Raw genomic sequence first — 5,000 nt, 5'->3', positions numbered from 1 at the left:
TTCAGCCCTTTCGACTCGGGGTTGACCTGGTGGCCGAGAGGGGACTCGCACGGCAGGCAAGCCGCCCTGGGCTCACCCTCCCCGGCCGCAGCGAGGGACTGCCACCCGGCCGACTGGATCGGGCCCCTGGAAGTCTGGAAAAAAGAATGGAACCTGACGCCTCCGAGGAGGGGGCGCCCAGGGAAGGAGGGAGATCCGGGTTGACCTGGTGACCGGACGGGAAAGAGGCCACCGGGCGTCCCCCCCCCTTAAAACCTAGGGGTTGACCTGGTGGCCGGAAAGCGAACCGGCCAGCAGGTGAACCCTTTCGATTCCACGGGTTGACCTGGTGGCCGGAAAGCGAACCGGCCAGCAGGTGAACCCGTTCGATTCCACGGGTTGACCTGGTGCCCGGGAGGGGACTCTGAAAATTTTTCAGCCCTTTCGACTCGGGGTTGACCTGGTGGCCGAGAGGGGACTCGCACGGCAGGCAAGCCGCCCTGGGCTGACCCTCCCCGGCCGCAGCGAGGGACTGCCTCCCGGCCGACAGGATCGGGCCCCTGGAAGTCTGGGGGGGGGGGAAATCGCCCCACGCCTCCGAGGAGGGCTGCCCGGGCGGGCCTGGCCCCGGAGCTCGAAAAAAAAAAAAAGGATCGGGCCCACTAGAGACATGGACCAGGCCGCCCTGGGCTCACCCTCCCCGGCCGCAGCGAGGGACTGCCTCCCGGCCGACTGGATCGGGCCCCTGGAAGTCTGGAAAAAAGACTGGAACCTGACGCCTCCGAGGAGGGGGCGCCCAGGGAAGGAGGGAGATCCGGGTTGACCTGGTGACCGGACGGGAAAGAGGCCACCGGGCGTCCCCCCCCTTAAAACCTAGGGGTTGACCTGGTGGCCGGAAAGCGAACCGGCCAGCAGGTGAACCCTTTCGATTCCACGGGTTGACCTGGTGCCCGGGAAGCGAACCGGCCAGCAGGTGAACCCGTTCGATTCCACGGGTTGACCTGGTGCCCGGGAGGGGACTCTGAAAATTTTTCAGCCCTTTCGACTCGGGGTTGACCTGGTGGCCGAGAGGGGACTCGCACGGCAGGCAAGCCGCCCTGGGCTCACCCTCCCCGGCCGCAGCGAGGGACTGCCACCCGGCCGACTGGATCGGGCCCCTGGAAGTCTGGAAAAAAGAATGGAACCTGACGCCTCCGAGGAGGGGGCGCCCAGGGAAGGAGGGAGATCCGGGTTGACCTGGTGACCGGACGGGAAAGAGGCCACCGGGCGTCCCCCCCCCTTAAAACCTAGGGGTTGACCTGGTGGCCGGAAAGCGAACCGGCCAGCAGGTGAACCCTTTCGATTCCACGGGTTGACCTGGTGGCCGGAAAGCGAACCGGCCAGCAGGTGAACCCGTTCGATTCCACGGGTTGACCTGGTGCCCGGGAGGGGACTCTGAAAATTTTTCAGCCCTTTCGACTCGGGGTTGACCTGGTGGCCGAGAGGGGACTCGCACGGCAGGCAAGCCGCCCTGGGCTGACCCTCCCCGGCCGCAGCGAGGGACTGCCTCCCGGCCGACAGGATCGGGCCCCTGGAAGTCTGGGGGGGGGGGAAATCGCCCCACGCCTCCGAGGAGGGCTGCCCGGGCGGGCCTGGCCCCGGAGCTCGAAAAAAAAAAAAAGGATCGGGCCCACTAGAGACATGGACCAGGCCGCCCTGGGCTCACCCTCCCCGGCCGCAGCGAGGGACTGCCTCCCGGCCGACTGGATCGGGCCCCTGGAAGTCTGGGGGGGGGGGGGGGGGAATGGAACCTGACGCCTCCGAGGAGGGGACGCCCAGGGAAGGAGGGAGATCCGGGTTGACCTGGTGACCGGACGGGAAAGAGGCCACCGGGCGTGCCCCCGTTAAAACCCCTAGGGGTTGACCTGGTGGCCGGAAAGCAAACCGGCCAGCAGGTGAACCCTTTCGATTCCACGGGTTGACCTGGTGCCCGGGAAGCGAACCGGCCAGCAGGTGAACCCGTCCGATTCCACGGGTTGACCTGGTGCCCGGGAGGGGACTCTGAAAATTTTTCAGCCCTTTCGACTCGGGGTTGACCTGGTGGCCGAGAGGGGCCTCGCACGGCAGGCAAGCCGCCCTGGGCTCACCCTCCCCGGCCGCAGCGAGGGACTGCCCCTCCCCACCCCCCGGCTGACAGGATCGGGCGCACTGGAAGTCCGGGACAGTATTTTCCCCGACGCCGGGGAGGGCGGGCGGAGGGGCTCTGGCGGCCAGCCCGGGCCCCGGAGCTCGAAAAGGAAAAAAGGACCGGGCCCGCGAGAGACGGGGGCCCTGCCGCAGGGGGGGGGGCAGTCCGACCGGGGCTCACCGTGCGGCAGGCCCGGGCGTCGGCAGGGGAAAGCGGGCGAGGAGGCGCGGGGCCGGGTGCCTACGGCCATACCGGACCGAACGCCCCCGATCCCGTCCGATCTCGGAAGGTAAACCGTCCCGGGCCTGGCTAGTACTTGGATGGGTGACCGCCTGGGAATCCCAGGTGCCGTAGGCAGCTTTTCCCGGTCCGAGTCAGCTCTCTCTCCTTTTCTGGGGGGGAAGGAGAGGGGGGGACGGGCCGGAAAGCCCCTCGTCGCTCCTGCCGAGTCGGAGGTCGCGGCCGCAGGTCACGGGTCTGGGCGCCTGGGGTCCGGCTCCCCACCCACCCGGCTTCCTCCGCGGAGGACCCCCCCCGGGGCCACCGAAGCCGCTGGGGGAGACCCCGGGCATGGGGCGGACTGGCCCGGACCCTCCCGGCCGCCGGCCCGCAGGTCCGCCCCGAATCCCCCCCCGCGGCCACCCAGGCCAGGCCTGGCCAGGCGGGACGGACGGCGGGTGTCCAGCGCCCAGCGGCTTCCTCCAGCGGGGACCCACGGACCCCAAAGCCGCAGGGGGAGGCCCCGGGCCCGGGACGGACTCGCTCGGACCCCCTGCGCCCGGCCGCCGGCCCGCGGGACCGCCCCGAATCCCCCCGCGGCCACCCAGGCCAGGCCTGGCCAGGCGGGACGGACGGCGGGTGTCCAGCGCCCAGCGGCTTCCTCCAGCGGGGACCCACGGACCCCAAAGCCGCAGGGGGAGGCCCCGGGCCCGGGCCCGACTCGCTCGGCCCCCCCGCCTCCCCTGCGCCCGGCCCCCGGCCCGCGGGACCGCCCCGAATCCCCCCGCGGCCACCCAGGCCAGGCCTGGCCTGGCGGGACGGACGGCGGGTGTCCAGCTCCCAGTGGCTTCCTCCAGCGGGGACCCACGGACCCCAAAGCCGCAGGGGGAGGCCCCGGGCCCGGGACGGACTCGCTCGGCCCCCCCGCCTCCCCTGCGCCCGGCCCCCGGCCCGCGGGACCGCCCCGAATCCCCCCGCGGCCATCCAGGCCAGGCCTGGCCTGGCGGGCCGGTGTGCGGCTCCCCCGGGCTTCCTCCCCCGACGACCCGCGCCCCCCTGAGCCGCAGGCGGAGACCCCGGCCCCGGGGCGGACCGGCCCGGGCTCGCTCGAGCCCCCTGCGCCCGGCCCGCAGGACCGCCCCCCCGAATCCCCCGGGAGAGGCCCGGCCTGCACGCCACTGACGACCCGCGGCCCCCAAAGTCGCAGGAGGCGCCCCCCCCCGGTTAGCCCCGTCTCGCTCCGCGCCCCCCGCCCCTCGCTGCCGGGACCGGGCGCCGCCCCAGAGTCAGCCGCAGCCGGCCGGCCTGAGAGCTGCCCTCCTGTGGACGACGGTGAGTTTACCTTGATACTAACCGGCCGTCAGCCAGGTCAACCCCATTGCTAGACTGGGGTGGACCTGGTGGCCGAGTGGGGACTTGGAACATTTGACAGCTGCTTCCCGGGGCTTGACCGGTTGTCCTGAACGCCCCCCACCCCCAGCCCCAGCCCCCGGCTCCTGCTCCCCTCTCCCCAGCCTCGGTGCTCCGCTCCCTGCCTCGGAGGCTGCCTCTCTGCGGCGCCTGCATCGCCTCCGAGGACGCGCACCCTCCGGAGGCTGGACGTAAACCCACCACTGCCGCTGACCCGGCTCTCCGAGGGACGACTGTGAGGCCTCCCCCCCCCCCCCACCCCCGGACCGCCCTGGGGACGACTGCTAAGCCTCCCCCACCGGACCGCCCGGGGCAAGACTGCTAAGCCTCCCTCCCACACACACACACACACACTGTCGGGGGAGGACTATTAAGCTTTCCCCCTGGAGCGCCCGGGGCGGACGACTGTTAAGCCTGCCCCCGGAGTCCTCGGGGGAGGACTATTAAGCTTTCCCCCCTGGAGCGCCCGGGGGGGGACGACTATTAAGCCTGGCCCCCGGAGTCCTCGGGGGACGACTATTAAGCCTCCCCCGGACTGGCCGGGGGGCGACTATTAAGCCTCCCCCGGACCTGCTCCGTCTCGACTATTAAGCCCCCCTCTGTGGTCCTCAAGACCACTGCCGTGCTGCCCTCGGAGTGGGGTGACACCCGGGCCGGAAAGCAAACCGGCCACCAGGTCAACCCGTCGAATCCAATGGGTTGACCTGGTGGCCGGAAAGCAAACCAGCCGCCAGGTCAACCCGTCGAAACCAATGGGTTGACCTGGTGGCCGGAAAGCAAAACGGCCGCCAGGTCAACCCAGTAGATTCAGCGGGTTGACCTGGTGGCCGAACGGGGACTTTGAAAATTTGACAGCCGCTTCCCGGGGGTTGACCTGTTGTCCCGGTGGGGACTTTGAACATTTGACAGCCGCCTCCCAGGGCTTGACCTATTGTCCCGGTGGGGACTTTGAGAATTTTACAGCCGCTTCCCGGGGCTTGACCTGGTGGCCGAGTGGGGACGTTGAACATTTGACAGCCGCTTCCAGGGGGTTGACCTGTTGTCCTGAACGCCCCCCACCTCCCCCCCGGCTCCTGCTCCCCACTCCCCAGCCTCGGTGCTCCGCTCCCTGCCTCGGAGGCTGCCTCTCTGCGGCGGCTGCATCGCGTCCGAGGACGCTCACCCTCCGGAGGCTGGACGTAAAGCCTGACACCCGCCACCGCCGCCGACACGGCTCTCGGAGGGA

General features: G+C 70.6%; 1 non-coding gene across 1 annotated transcript; it reads left to right on the top strand.

Annotated features, from left to right (window-relative positions):
* Nucleotides 1-2,384: 2,384 nt before the first annotated feature.
* On the top strand, nucleotides 2,385-2,503 carry LOC135979118 (5S ribosomal RNA). Its single transcript, XR_010596441.1, has one exon. It is a non-coding gene; the product is annotated as a 5S ribosomal RNA (ribosomal RNA).
* Nucleotides 2,504-5,000: the final 2,497 nt, after the last annotated feature.

Source organism: Chrysemys picta, unplaced genomic scaffold (genome assembly GCF_011386835.1).
Source record: "Chrysemys picta bellii isolate R12L10 unplaced genomic scaffold, ASM1138683v2 scaf669, whole genome shotgun sequence".
NCBI classification, from domain to species: domain Eukaryota; kingdom Metazoa; phylum Chordata; order Testudines; family Emydidae; genus Chrysemys; species Chrysemys picta.
The sequence above is the reverse complement of the archived record's forward strand: the minus strand, read 5'-3'. Positions and strand labels throughout refer to the sequence as shown.